The sequence below is a fragment of the Silene latifolia genome, chromosome X, assembly GCF_048544455.1.
Source record: "Silene latifolia isolate original U9 population chromosome X, ASM4854445v1, whole genome shotgun sequence".
NCBI classification, from domain to species: domain Eukaryota; kingdom Viridiplantae; phylum Streptophyta; class Magnoliopsida; order Caryophyllales; family Caryophyllaceae; genus Silene; species Silene latifolia.
In genome coordinates, this window is record NC_133537.1 from 157,249,472 (window position 1) to 157,266,340 (window position 16,869).

The following is a 16,869-nucleotide window of genomic DNA, read 5'->3' on the forward strand; positions in this document are numbered from 1 at the left end:
CTCATGGTTCTCATCATCCTAGTGGTTCATATTATGATCCCGAATCTATATATATATATATATATATATATATATATATATATTGGAGCGGGGTCGGGTCTAACTAAAAATGCGTGATGCAACTGCATTTAACGACTTAACTGGCTAATTGGCTGGATTTTCAATAAATGACTCAAAGCCCAACCCTCTTATAATACATCTAAGCCCAACCCTCTTATAATACATCTAAGCCCAACCCTCCCATAACCTTCTCCATCCTAATTTCAAACAACAGTAGCCATCCTCATCCTACGATCACCCAATCTACCACCTGACCGCCGACGGCTAATCTGAACCACCGGCGATAACACCCCGACCTACGGTGGTGCCTCGGGTCATCATCATTTTTAATCATACGATGGCACCGATGGTCTTCTCTTACCATCTCCATCCTCTCTCCGTGTCCGTCGTCACCGAAACAGCGGCAACTTCACCATCCCTGACTGACGCTCTATCACTGACCCTCCACTTACTTCGGCCACTCGCTTCCCTTCGCCATCACTTCTCCTTTGTCGACGACTCCTCGTCTTCTGGTGGTATCTCAGGCCATCATCAATTTGTTTTCTATATTTTTAGTTAATTTATTAAAATTTTGATTTTAATATACTAGAACTTCAAGTTTACAATCATAATTGCAAAAGTTAAGAGCACTTTGTGCGTCTGCGGAATATTCCGACCCGAAAACATAAGTTTTATGGTAAGATTCATTTATTGGCGTCGTCTTCGTCTTCCGAGGGTATAGTAGTGAATGGTGGTGGGCGACTATGTGGTGTGATCTTTGTCAGTACTGATGATGGTGGTGTAATGTGGTGTCACCGATAATGGCTAGCTAGGTAGTTGATCTGCCTTTAACAAAATTTGAACTTTATACCAATGTACTCTCCACTTATCTCTACTGCTCGGCTAGCTATGTAGTCCATCTGCCTTTATGAATACATGAGTTGTTTTAGGATAGTCAATTAATCATGGTCCCGGGTCCATGATTAATTAACCATGGCATGTGAATCTATGAGATGTGTTGAAATCTGAAATTCATTCTTACTATTACTGCTGCAAACCAAGAAACAAATGAGGAAGACTAGTGAGGGATGGACAAGAACTGTGGAAGAACAGGTTGGGCTGGCTAACTGGGATGAGATTAAATTTAAGGGCTATTCCATGCTCCCTAAAAAAGCCCACTTGCTATTCGTCTTCGTCTTCAAATCATTTGTTACTTCTTATCCTAAGATAAGGATGTGTGTCATTTTAGTTCATTATTTGGGTGTGATTTAATTATGTTATTTTTAATGAATTTAATTAAATATCATTTTATGTTCGATAACAATAATGATTATATTTCTAGAAAAATAGAGAAAGCGGTTATAGCTAAATTCTAAACCGTAATTACTCTTAGATAAATTTTTAATGAACATTCATTGGCCACGGTTATGGGTAGGAGTGATACACTCCTTTAACTTCCTAAGCTAAATAGACTCCTTTATTTTGTTAGATACACTTCCTTACCTTGCTAGGTACATTCTTTTAGATTGCTAGATACACTCATTTAAGATACACTTCTTTAGATTGCTAGATACACTTCTTTAAATTGCTAAATATACTTTCTTAGCTTGCTAGATACATTCATTTAGATTGCTAGATACACCCCTTTAAATTGCTAGATACACTTACTTAGCTTGATAGATACATTACTTTAGATTTGATAAATACACTCATTTACCTTACTAGATACACTTCTTTATCTTGTTAGATACACTTCTTTAGTTTGCTAGATACACTTCCTTACCTTACTAGGTACATTCTTTTAGACTGCTAGATACACTCATTTACCTTGCTAAATACACTCCATTAAATTGCTAGATACACATCTATGACATGCTAGATACACTCATTTATCTTGCTAGATACACTCATTTACCTTGCCAGATACACATCTATGACATGATACTATGATAGATACACTCTTCTACCTTGTTATATACACTCCTTCACTTTCCTAGGTGCACTCGTTTAAATTACGTAATGTTAGTTTACATTTTCCTATTCTAATTAACTTTCATAAAATACAAAGTAAGGTAGATAAGCATTCTAGACAGCAAAAGCGGAAAATTCAAGGAATTGCCTACTCAAAAGATGATCTTAGATATCTTAAGTGCAACTACATTCTACGTATCACGAGGCATACAAATGCTTGTGACAAATTACATCAAAATCAAGAAAACTAAAATGTAAACTTTTTGTAGTTCGTGTGACAGGAAATAACTATTCTATCAGTGAAAAAACAATGAGTCAAGCAGCATATGTCATTTAACAGATCCAAGATAATGTCTCCGAAAACTCACTAAAACAGTACAGTCTCAATTAGTCTGAATCAGTAGGCATCCACAACCACCCTAAAGACGCCAGCGAGGAGCTGGCCATCGTCGTTTCCCCTGTACATCTGCACGCCTATCCTCCCATTTTCCCTCACCGAATTCGCGCACCCCCAACAACCATCACCAGTTGAAATCAATAGAAATGAACAGCAGACTTTTAAATGAGCAACACGCCAACACATCTGCTTAAATGATTAACCATCAAGGCATCAACAACAAAAAAGCAAAAGTTGTCGACCACCACTACCACCCCTACACTGTCGCCGGCAACAAACCAATATACAAACTGAAAGTAGAAGCTTTAATCGAGATGGGAGTGAATATTTGTAACATGAGATCTAAAATATATGACGTCGAGTTTGTTATAATAATTGCTCCGACGACGAGAGACCTTGTTGTATAAATGGTGCGTAGGTGCGACAGTGACAAGCTTGGATGGTCGGCTACTCGGCTGCGATAGATGGTGGTCGGTGATTTACGATAAGAGAGTACGGAGGATAAGGTCGGGGTTAGGGATCGACGAAGATAGAGAGGGGCAGCAATCAGCGCACTAGCCGATGCATAGCCGGCGACTTAGGTCCGTCGAGATGTTGGTTGTAGCCGGCGGCCTCCACTGCCAGTAGATGGAGGTGTTGAGGTGAGAGGGAAAGTAGTTGGGAATAATCAATTAATGTCAGGGAGTGTGGTGAGTGAGAAAATGTTAGCGCGTGTTTGTGTGTGTTTTGCTTTTAAGATAGTTCGCACAGTTCGCACGAGATCCTATTTATATATATATATATATATATATATATATTAATATATATGTGTGTGTGTCAAACCAACATTACATAACAACTTCTATAATCCAAAATGACAAACCTAAATTACATAATTGTTACTAAAGCCTGACAAAAGGAACGTTTAAACCTTAACGTTCAATACCCTAAGTGCCCTAAGTACCAATACAATACATTGGCCAAAAAGTTGTACAAACTTGTGCTAGACCTACGTCAAATCAACGAATTCAACATATGAGAGCCTTCGACGAGCTAGTAAGGGTGCTGCTATTGCTTTCGCTTCTTCATGTGACAAAGTTGGCATATCCCGCAACATCTCATCAACTTGTTTAATTTGACTATTATTAAGTGGATTAATATGGGTGTTCTGCAATATATTTCTTCGTTGGTAAACATGCATGAGGAATTTGGCTGCCATATTATTCGTCATAAAGCACTTGCATCTTTTAGAAACAAGTCTACCACGGCTACGCATTATCCTCACGCCATTAATATCATTAAATCGTAAAGAGTGCAGGTATGCTACCAGAACACCAGGTGAATACGGATAAAAAAGAAAGAGCTTAGCCCAAAATTACAGACATTGGCCATGCTTGCCCTAACCGAGCAACTATCAAGTAGGTGAAAGATTTTTGACACAAGATCTGGATCAGTTAAAACATCATATCTTGGTTGATTGCGAAATCATTGAACTCCATTTTGTTAACTTGACCAAGGTAACTCAAAAATTATGTTTTCTCTTCGACATAATGTTCAATAAAAAGTTCTCTTTCTACATCCTCGAGATTGACTACCCAACCTTTGCACCAATTTTCCATATTTTTTTCTGTAGGCAGAATTGAAAAGAGGAAAGACTTTTAAATGGAGGAAATATGAAAAATTTTACTTGACTCAGTACAACAGTTAGTAACTTTAGTAGCTCAAAACACAGCGCATATACTTCTTAGTATGCATTGTTTGAACTTGATATATAAACAATTTCAGTAGAAAATCAACAAAATACAGCTTAGGTGAAAACGAAACATAGATTTCAACACACAAAACACGATAAGCGCCATTTGAATAAGCGAATTAGAACTTGTTAGTTGTAATCAGGAATTTATAAGTTAGAACAACCTAAAAATTAGTCATATAACAACAATTAATTAGCTTATCAAGAACAATCAATTAGCTTATAAACAATTAAACACATGAAACATAGATTTCAACACACAAAAGTTTAACAATTCCCGAGCATACAACTTATCAACAACAACTACTAGTTGTAATCAGGAATTCATAAGATAAATAATCAAAAGATTTTGTAATATGAAGATAAGTTATATACCAGGAAAGCGAGTCTTTCTCGGTGATTTTCGCTGGCTTGACTTGTTTGCACAACCTGGAAATTTCAGAAAGATGAAATTCAACAATTAGCTAATTAAATGGTAATGTGAAGGTCTATGATTGACACAGTGAAATGAAGCATTTCCGCAGGTTGAAATTGAAAAGTAACAAACGACATGAGAAATTAGGGTTTGATTATTGCGTAATTTTACGGAAACTAAAATTCCACATAGGTTGAGGAATAAGAATACAAAACTAAGAATTAGTCATATAAAAACAATGAATTAGCTTCATTAGGGAAATTATTGGAAAATAGGGTTAAAATATGGACACAAATCGATGAATCTTAGGAAAATTAACATGCATTAACAAATTAGAATACAGTCGCCATTAATTTGAAAAGAAAATTACCTTAATTTGGAGGAATGAACTCTTTAATGGCGGTTTCAGCGAATTAGAGGGGCGAAAATGATAGTGATGAATGACTTAAACCATAACTTGAGAAGCACAGTTGAAAAGTGTCGGAAAATATGAAGCGTGAAGACGAAGAAGGTAGAAGTGTGGTAATCGGAGACGATGATCGTGGAAGAGAGATAAATCGAGATGAGTGAGAAAGGGAAAATGGAGAATGAATGAAACTGGAGGGTTTGGGGGTGTGCGACAGTTATGAAAATTAAATGCCTGATTATCTCACCGTGTATGCAATAGTGGTTCTCACGGTTCTCATTATCCTAGCGGTTCTCACAGGATCACGAATATATATATATATATATATATATATAGGAATGGGATCATATAAGTATACCTCATATAATTGAGGATTGAGGATTAGTGTAGGCCATCCGATCAGAGAGATCCAATGGCTAGAGACCCACGCGTGTTTTTAAGGACAAGTTAGTAATTCTGTCTATTTATATAATCCACGACATCAAATTTCTCCTTCATTTTTTACTCATCCATTTCTCTCTCTAACTTCACTCCTACCAAAACACTTTGATTTCTCTGAATCAGTCACGCGTGACATGATCGATGTTCGTCTTCCCTTTCTTTTCTTCGTCTCATTCCATTTTCCATCAAAAAAATTTATTATTGTCTTGCAATCGCAATTTCAGGATTGTTTCAATTTACTCCTTCTTTTGATTTTGTTAACAATTGATTGTTTAGGATGATAATCTTTTCTCGTAAGTATTCTTGATGCAATTTTGTTGTCATTCTCAATTTTATAGCAACTCATCGTGATATTCATGCTTTAACTGTTGTCTACCTTAAATCTAAGATTAATTAGGTTCTCATGTGATTTATTGGTCGCCTCACTTATACATCTAGGTTTTATTCTAATCTGTTACGAATTATTTATAATTTTACTATTTTTTGCCTAGTTTATGTTCAATTGCACCTGTTTCTATGACTTTTTTCGTTTTCGATTCATATTTTCGATTAGAATGTTTCATATTGTCCGGTTATTATTTGATTGCAGTTTTTCTTCAATCAGTTCTTATCTTTAATTTCCCTAAGTTATGTCCGCACTACTTGAAATTTGTTGTCTTCTTGTTCTCCTCTTCATCTCCTCCAACTTTCAATCAACAACTTCATTATTTCCTGATTATAATCTCACGTTTTCAATCCGTTTTTGAATGCTTTTCTGAGCACTCAATCTGGAATTAGATTGTGGTGATTGCCGGAGCTCCGGTACTAGAATCGATTGGTGTGAATATAAGTATGAGAAAAAGAAGTTAGTAATAGCGGGCGAAAATGGTTTACTAGTAAGATATTGTACAGTATAACCCGTGATATTGTTTAGTAAAACCTGTGATATTGTTTAGTATAACTTGTGATATGGTATAACTAAGTTATTCCAATGGTATAATTTATGCTACTTAAGTAAACTATGTTATGTTGATGGTATAATAATGTTATTTTGAACACGTAAACGTTTTATTTAGATAGTGTAATTTTTTTATTCTAATTGTACATAATATTATACTAACGGTATAAGTTTGTTTCATACTCTGATTACATAGTTTGGGTTTGTTTACAAAATTTAAGGCTATTAGCCCAATGGTAGAGCGACTTGCAAGATTGCATGAAGATGTGGGTTCAAATCCCATATAGCTTAATACTTGACTTCGTTGCTGCCTCTTTGTTATATGTTGGTCATTTTCTTGGAGTTTATGACTAGCAAAAAAATTTGATGGGAAGACAGACATATTTAGCAATTTGTTCGCCTATTCACTTCTTTATGTACTGCTCATTCTTTTCTAGTGGGGTTCAGATTCTATCACAAATTCTCATTGGTGAAACTTGTGGCAACGTAGATGCCCTTTCTCAAAGGACAATTTCATCTTTATCAAACTATTAAGCTGTCAGTGCAAGTCAGGCAACATAGATGCCGCATACGATGTGTTGAAGGCAATGATTGAGTTTAACATTCCAACTGAAGCTAGACATTATGAAAAACAATATCACACTTTTTAATAAACAATATATCTTTTTAAGTTTCACAATTTATTATAAACAATGTCACACGTTATGAGAAACAATATCACATGATTTACTTAACAATATCACACGTTGTGATTAACAATAGGATTATTTCATGGCAATAATCCATCCTATGGGTGCCCTGCAAATAACACTCTATCCTATAAGTAATTTCAATTAAATCCATCCTATACCATTTTCTTCCAAGGACAAACTTACCCAATTTTTTGACCGGTTAGAGCAGGTCATCATTCAACTCCTCCTTCCCTTTATAACCAAACTTCATCCTCTTCCCCATTTCCATACTCTCCTTCACCACCATCACAATTCACAACTCCCAATCGCCCATCACCACGACTCAGCAACCTCCAAAATAACCACCATCAAAAACACCACCGCACCTCCGCTGAAATCCGATAACTCTTCAAAACAGTGTTGCTCCGACATCAGGGATTACAATTCCTCAATCAAAACCGGCTGACATCGTATTTCCATCCTCTTCTGATTTCTTCACATCTTCAGAGATTGAATCAGTTGAAACATCCTCCGAAACTATAACTTCCACCTCTCTCGCAATCTCCGAACCTAAACCATCCGCTTACAGATCAATTTCGGGTTCGGGAATTGTAACAATCTTTGCCGAATCTGCTGACATTATTGGGTCAGATTCATTATTTGGTGGATTCGGGTTTGAGTTAGGGATTGAAATCGGATTAGGTGATACGGATTGGTGTGCATCGTCATCGTCCCGGTACGCGTCTCGGAGAGTTTCAATTGAATTAGAATTCGGAATTTGAAATTGGGATTTAGATTTGATTTCGCAATAATTGGGAGTGCAAACTGATGAATTAATGGAGGATTTATTGGAATATTGGATTAAATTGGGGTTTGTATTGAATTGAATTGAATTGAATTGGGAATTGGGAATTGGGAATTGGGAATTTTCAGGGAAAGACGGAGAGAGTGAGAAATACAAACATATAAGAAGCAGAATATGATCCGCACTCTATAGTGACAACGTCGTGTTTCTCATTGGATTTTCTTCCTATTTTTATACTCTTCGATTCAATTTTTTTTGGATTGAAAGTCTCTAATTTGAATTGAAGTAGACTATTAAGGTAGTAAATGAATCACTGCTTGTGGTGAGGCAGAGTAGCGCTGAGTTCACGAAGGCATACATGTAGTTGTTAGTGTTATTTATAAGGGTGACCTGTTCTTCAGGTTGCCCGTCTTCCAGGAGTGTTATGGGAAGGAAGGGGGATATGACGGATTAAATTGGAATTACCGATAGGATGAAGTGTTATTTGCAGGGCACCCATAGGATGGATTATTCCCATAAAATAATCCTTAACAATATCACCCTTTAATAGTGAAGTATCACAACCATTACTAAAGAATATCACACTTCACCCAAAACAATATCACAGTTATAAATATTGTTTTCATCCCTCAACTTTTGTGATATTAAGAAACAATATCACAACCATTACTAGACAATATCACACTTCACCCAAAACAATATCATAGATAAAAAAAAAATTTTACACCCTTCCAATTTGTCATCTTTTAGCTCAAAAGAGAGAGCATGTGCTATTGCACAAGACGTGGGTTCGAACCCTACAAAGATGAGCTAATATAATTATATAATTTAAATGTGTGTGGCTCAATTGATTAGTTACGATCGTAAATTCAAAAAAGTGTGATTCTAATCCTATAAATTGAGTTACACTAGGTAATATTGTATTGTAGATTTTGTGATATTGTATTGTTAGACGTGTGATATTGTATTAGATATGTATTGGATATGTATTCTGTACAATATAATATCACAACATATCCATTACAATATCACATTTGTCTCATATAAGTATCACAAGTTTTTAAATGAAGTATCACACTAATTACATTATAGTAACTCATTGTATTCTTCATATTGTATTCTTTACTTTGAAATAGCACATTAACAGTAGCCTATGTGGGACTTGAACCCACATTATTTGCGCATTGCACAATGCTCTACCGATTGAGCTAATAGGCTTTATGATGAGGTGTTATAAAATGTAGCCACAAAGTATAAGAAAAATTGTTAATTGATGGCTCTAAATATCTGAACATCTAAGATGTGATTAGCGCAAAATAACTGAATTAGCCAACATGTGATTTTTAAATTAACATAATATTGCACATAACTTCATCAATGATGTTTAAGAAATGGAAAATGAGGCTCAAAAAATCAGTTTTGTGAATTATGTGCGCTTACGAAAGACTCGAACCCCATGCCCTGAAAATGCATTCTTTTCTAGATTAATTTCCCTCAAACTATACATATTACCAAACCCTTCATGGATTTTACCTTCTAGCCTATTATTTGACAAATCAAGACTTTCTAAATCACTTAACGACCAAATCTTTGCTGGTAATTCACCAGAAGTCTGATTTCCTGAAAAGTTTATAGACTGTAATGTCATACATGAATTCAGAGAATCAGGAAGTTCACTAGTTAACATGTTATTCACGAAAGAAATGGACTTTAAAGTCCCATATTGTTGGAAAAGTTCATCACGGACTGTTCCTGATAAACCATTACCACTCGAATCAATGTATTGTAAGCTCCACAGATTCCTAAAAACAGAGTTTATTAAACGACTAAAAATATTTTCAGAAAGGGAAAGTTTTTGAAGATTTTACCGCCGAAGAAGGCCACGACTAACTTGACCAGACAAATTTCCTGCAACTTTTTAAATTTTTGGTAAAGTATTGATGCATTTACACATAGAAACAATCGTTCAAAAAATATCAGAAAGTCATCAAGTGTAACTTTAATAGAAGAAACCATATCGAAAATCGAATCGGTTCCACTATAATATGTACACTGCATTGAGAGAACTAGATTAAATTTTTACAAATGTTTCCATAATCACGAGAGTTTACACTAACCACAGAAAGGTAGTTTCACTAACCACAATATCACACTCAAGTTAACTAAATTAATGAAACTAAGATACTCAGTAATCGATCGCCACAATATTATAGTATAAATCGCTTAAACTAACAAATATCTCATAACAAATTCAACAATCAGTATATAGTCTATCGAAATTAAGAAATTCATTAGATCCAAAACTACATACAACGAACAAGACAAATATAGCAAAATCGGAAAATTCATTAAATGTAAAGCTAGATTCACATAACGAAATATTGTAAAACTAAGAATTAGTTGAATCTAAACCTAAATGCTAAGGAATTATTCCAATCTAAACCTAAAATACTAAGAAAGAACAAATTAATTTTTGAAAAAACAACTAATAAAGCTGATGTTCAAAACACCTAAAATTTGAGTTTAACCGAATAATATGCATTCAAAGTTAATTCATAATTAATCAATTTAAACAATTATTTCCCCAAATTATACTTAATTTCGGAAATTCAAAAAGCATTAGAGGAAAAATTGTACCTGAATTCAAATTGAAGCACAAATTATGTCGAAGGATTATTATTATTGCTTAGTAATTTCGATTGATATGCGATTGATTGCTGATTTCGTTAGTAGTTCTTCGATTTTAGAGAGAGAAAGTATTTTTAATTTAAGCGTGAACTTTGAAATTTTAAATCGGAAATTGTGAAACTTCAACAACGTCCAAGTATTTTTAATTCCCAACTTTACTATAAAACTTTAAACGTGAACTTTGAAATTTTCACTCACAAATTGTGAAACTTCAACAACATAGATGAAATTTTAATTCCCAACTTTACTATGAAACTTTAAGCCTGAACTTTGAAATTTTAACTCACAAATCATGAAACTTCAACAACGTACATGAAATTTTAATTCCCAACTTCAGTCTTGAAACTTTAAACATGAATTTTGAAATTTTAACTCACAATTTCTGAAACTTTAACCTTTGTACATGGCTTTTTGATTCCCAGCTTTACTATTGAAACATTAAGCGTGAACTTTGAAATTTTCAATCACAAATTTTGAAACTTTATCCTTGTACGTGGTTTTAAAATTCTCATGTTTAATACCGCAACTTTAAGTGCGAACTTTGAAATTTTAATTCACAGAATTTGAAACTTCAACAATGTACATGAAATTTTAATTCGGAACTTCACTATTTAAACTTCAAGCGTGAACTTTGAAATTCTAATTCAATACTTGTGAAACTTCAACACTGTCCAGGGATTTTTCAATTCACAAATATCCTACTAAAACTTTAAGCTTGAACTTCGAAATTTTAAAAAATTTTGAAATTTCAACACTGAAATGAAATTTTAAATCGCAAGCCTACTATTCATAAGGGATTTTCAAATCCAACGTTTTACAACACAAACATCTAAGATACATAACATACAAAAGTTTAACATCAATGTTTTTCCAACAAAGTTAAGACATTCACTTCAAAACGACATTTTAATATAAAATATTATACTCTTCTGATAAGTCGTCTTCTTCTTCTTCTTCTTCTTCTTCTTCTTCTTCTTCTTCTTCTTCTTCCTCGTCCTCCTCCTCTTCTTCAGATGATTCTGACAATAGCGGTAGACGCTCAGCAAAAAGGTTAGGGCAGTTCCTCTTGTCATGGTGTGCCATTTGCTTGCAACTATTGCACATGCGTTTCGGCTTACTTGCAATTGCAACAGCTTTTGACTTACTAGATAAAATCTTTTTCCCACTCCCTTTGTTTTTGGAATATTTAGGTGGCAGTATCGAAATCTCCTTACTTGCTTTACAACCAAGTAATTTTTCCATTTTCTGTTGTTTATTCAACTTCTCACCTGTCGGTATTAGCTTCTCCCTAAATTCCCTTATTAATTTTGTTAGTCCCTCAACGTCTTCCTTTTCCCTTTCAGAAAGCATTCCAATTGTTTCGTGAACTTTTGACCACAATTTTGTCATCTTAAGTTGCTTACCGTCTATAATATCCATGTCATCTGTAAACTCCCTGGTACAACTATAGTCAGCACTCCGCAATGCATCTTTTGTCCATCTTCTAGCAACTCCAGATTCAGGAATTTTTTTAAGCCCATTACCGGAATAAATCCAAATAATGTGTCTGCATAGTAGTCCCTTCCTCTCAAAAAGTTTACATGTACAACTCGCCTCAAATGTACATGAGTTAGCAAATAAAAGTGAAACTTTAAGATGTCTTGGAAAAAATTTAATACTTAATCTTTGAAACTTTAATTCAGTTTCATGAATCTGAAACTTTATACCGCCCAAATTTTAACTCAATGTCAGGCTTGCTCATGCAACTATGTCAAACACTGAAAAAAAAAACTAATAAACCAGCAACATCTTTAATAGCTCATACCTGGGTTATACTGAACATCAAAATTACGACTTTTCAATGAGTCCTTCACGGTAGTAACATCTAAGTTATTTGACTCTAAGAAACCCTTGCAACTAAATCCACCAGTTGATTTCTTTACCTCCTCTTAAAACTCCTCGAAGATATCATGTGAGTAAATCTCTGTCCCGTCACTCTCTATTGCCAACTTACTATACAACTTAAGGTTTGATTGACGGTTTTCATTATCAAGCCTCTTCTAGTTGTGTCTTTGTTGGTCCAAAGCACTTTCAAAGCGCATCCAAAACTCAACAAGAGTACCAGATTTGGACTCAAACCTCTTGAAAAAATTGTTTTCACTCTCCGACTTCTGTGTCGTCCTCATAACAACCCTCATTCTCAAGTATCTACAGTGAGCCATCATCCATTGCCTCCTTATTTCATAGCAATCCGTAAATCATTCACTGTCACTAGGTACGTGTTCCTCCATTATTTCTGACCATTTAATGTCGAACTCCTCTGCTTCAAGTTCTTCGTCCCATATAATAGAATTTAACTTTTTTTTAAAAACGTGGTAATCTTTCCTCGTGCTGCCGTGTTTACTAAGAATCTTATTCATGATATGCCACATGCAGAACCGGTGGCGCGTTGTCTTGAATTTTAGGGGGACTGACGCAATTATTCCTGGGTCTTGATCTGTTATTATGTACTCCGGTTCCTTACCCCCCATAGCGATCAAAAACCTCTCGAACACCCAATTAAACGATTCCGTATTTTCTTTAGCTTTAAGGGCACAATAGAAAGTTACTGGTTTTTTATGGTTGTCAACCTCTGTGAAGGGAATGAAAAAACTGTCTTGTACTTGTTCGTGGAGTAAGTAGGGTTGTAAGAAACGACATCTCCAAAGACAGAGTAGTTCCTCCTAGTAATGCCATCTGCCTAAATTGCTTGGCCTAGGCTCCCATCTTCGTCAACATCATAGTCGAAGTAGAATGCTGGCCGAGTTTCTGCCATGTTCTTGAAGTGATCAATGAAAAGTTGTCAGTCCTTTTCATGAATAAAACACTTAATGTCTCTTTGAAGTTTTTTGAAGTCATTCAAACTAACACCTATATTCTGGAACCCGTTAACAATCTTCTTACACATTTTGTAAGTCCTTGTTGCTCCTATATTAAGCTGCAATGAAAAAAAAATAGCAACGTCACTTCAAAAATCAAATTAACTATAAACCTATGAAATTTCAAACTAGAAACTTTAAAATTTTAACTCACAAATTATGAAACTTCAACACTGTACATAGTTTTTTAATTCCCAACTATACTATTGAAAGTTTAAATGTAAACTTTGAAATTTTAACTCACGTTTTGTGAAACTTTAACCCAGTAGATGGAAATTTAATTCCAAAATTTACTGAATAAACTTTAAGCGCGAACTTTGAAATTTTAATATACAAAATTCGAAACTTCAACAACGTACATAAATTTTAATACGCAAACTCATTATTGAAACTTTAAACGTGAACTTTGAAATTTTAACTCACAAATTATGAAACTTCAACATTGTACATGGTTTTTTAATTCCCAACTATACTATTGAAACTTTAAACGTCAACTTTGAAATTTTAACTCATATTTTGTGAAACTTTATCCCAATAGATGGAAATCTAATTCCAGAGTTTACTAAAGAAACTTTAAGCGCAGACTTTGAAATTTTAATATACAAAATTTGAAACTTCAACAATGTACATAAATTTTAATACCCAAACTCACTATTGAAATTTTAAACGTGAACTTTGAAATTTTAAATCAAAGTTAGGGTTCCACAACTTGTAAATTAAAATTTCAAATGTTACCCTTAAAGTTATAAATTACAAGTTACTAAAAATCCCAAGTTAACGGTTACATCCCCTTACTATTATAAAAAAATAAAATAAAGAAAAATAATGTGCTCATGAATTTATATTACTAACCCTTGAATTTGAGACGATTATTCCCATGTAATACTTGGATATGTTTTTTTAAAATTTTTGAAACTCCCTATCTTTGACAGCTACAAGCTCGTGATTATGTTCTTCATGAAATCGGTCTACTAATAGGACACCATTCTTCGAAAATAATCTAAGCCTCGCTTTACACCCCATTCTCTTTAACTTATTTCTCCTCTCTTGCCTTTCTCCATCTTCTTCTTTACTCGTACTGTAATACCCGTCCTTTTAGGGACCCGTTGACCGACGTTGACTGACCCTACACACTTATCTTGACCTTCGGAAACCTTACGAGCGGTGACCTGTGACGATGTGAGCTTTAGAATGTGTGTTACTCGATCTAGCTGAGGCTACTCGATCGAGTAACTAGGGAGCTCGATCGACTAGAGGTCACTCGATTGAGTAAGTTGGTTACTCGATCGAGTAACGGGTTTGCAGCGGGGAATTATAAATCGATAATCGTGAAATCCCAAATCATTTCCCTACCTTCTTCCTAAACCTAAATGCCGTCACCTCTCTTCTCCTTCACCAAGGTTCACCTTCTGGAGGTCCTTATGAGTGCCTACACGTTAGGAAGGGGGTGCTTGAGTCGGGTAGCGGTCTTGACGCCGAATTGCTTTGTATAGGTATGTCGTCGTCATCATCATCGTCATCCTTGTTTTCGGTTATGTTTATAGAAGCAGTAATAGATAGTTGTGGTAATTGTATAGATGGTTTTGCTGGTTAATTGTTATCTTGTGATCGGACGCGGAATCGCTGCGGTTTGCTAAAGGTAGGTTCGCCTACTCAGTACTGTGGATTGTCTAGAGAGTCTATTGACCTTGTTTGGTTGGTTTATAGTCAGTGTTGTTAATTGGTTGTGATAGTTGTAATGTTTTGTTGGTATAGAAGTTGGTAATTGTTGTTGTACAACTGATTGTGATTGTTCGTCTGTGGTTCTCGAGGTGCGTCCTCGGCTGAGTGGAGCCACTTACAGGAGTGGCTTCACGCCCTTGATTCACCCTCCGTGGAACCCGCCATGGGAAGGGATGTGCACATTAAGGAACATGGGTTTATCGCTCGGATGAGATGTGCGGGGATTAGGTGGGAACGGCTGCGGCCCCACTGGCGGTGTGGATTACTGGTTGCGATGGGTAATCTGGCAGGACTGGACCTTTGGGCAGTAATAGATGCGTGGTTGGTTGGAGGAGGCGTGGTGTGGTGTGTGTGTGTGTGTGTGTGTGTGTGTGTTCTTGTAGTATGTGGTGTCTTTTACATAATTGTTATCTCAGTTGCTGACCTTGTGTGGTTTTGTTGTGCTGTCTGTTTCTGTTGTGTCTGCCGTGATCCACTATGGTGAGAAGTCGTTCTTAGCAGGTGGATATATGTTGGAGCTTGTGTCCTCCACAAATTAGTGTGATAACATTTGTAAATCTCTTACAGGTTCACAAGGGTATAGTTCGTATTTTAATCAGTTGATTAACGATTACCTAATAACGGTTGGCTTGCTAGAAAGTTTGACGTTATTATCATACAGATGGCGGTGATCAACTGGTCCCTAAAGGTCACACCTATAGGATGTGTTTGAGAGATGTGGTTATAGAAATATAATCACATTGATGCCTTATATAACTAAACAGTTAGTCAATGTGTTGATGAGACAATTATTTAATGAAGATTAAATAATATTAGTTGAGACGAATTAACTGTCAATTCGTAAATTGAATATAATAAGTTATATATAATTAAATGTATGTAATGTTAGCTTGGACGGATTAATATGTTAATTCGTAATTAAATGTAATCGGTTATATTTAATATCAACAAGATGAATGTGTCATAGTGGTAATAGTGAGGGTACTCAAACCAAGAGGTCATGGGTTCGATCCTCACTAGATGACAATTTACACATTTTACACATTTTTGGAATAACCGAAAATAAGAGAAATAACTCTCCTAATTTCGGATTATGGGCCGAATAATTAGAAAGAAAAATCTACCCTAATCTACCTCATACACGGTTTAAGAGGGATTAGTGGTGATTTTTCTAACCTAATTCATTCTAACTCATTTTCTTTGCCTCTCATCTAAAAAACACAAAAACCTAATTAATCAGTTAATTTTTGGTGGATCGATTATAGCAAACAAGTTATGGGCATTTCTCATATCGTCTTGGGTGCAACTAATAGGCGAATATCATTGCGATATTGTTCTTAGGCCGAATTTGCTAGGACCAAAGGTTGTTTCTTAATCCTTTATGCTATTGTTTATGCAATTTAGTTTTATGACTCGTAATCATCACTTTATTATTCGTTATAATCCTTAAATTTAAAGGGATGCATACAGATAAATCCCACAAGTGGTATCAGAGCAAAGGCCACGAATTTTAATTTTGATGATTTTCATAAAATTGTTTGTAAACAATAATTAGGGTTTGCGAGAAAAAAAAATATAATCGGCTGGATTTTTTTGAGCCGTGGAATTTTTTTTTTTCGTTTCCGTTACTGTTCACGGATGAACAGTATTCTTAAAAAAAAAAATTATTTTCTGTTTTTTTTCTTTCGGTTTCTCCTGAAAAACCGATTAAAGTTTTTTTTGCGGCTGTTTTTGTTTATGCCGATTTG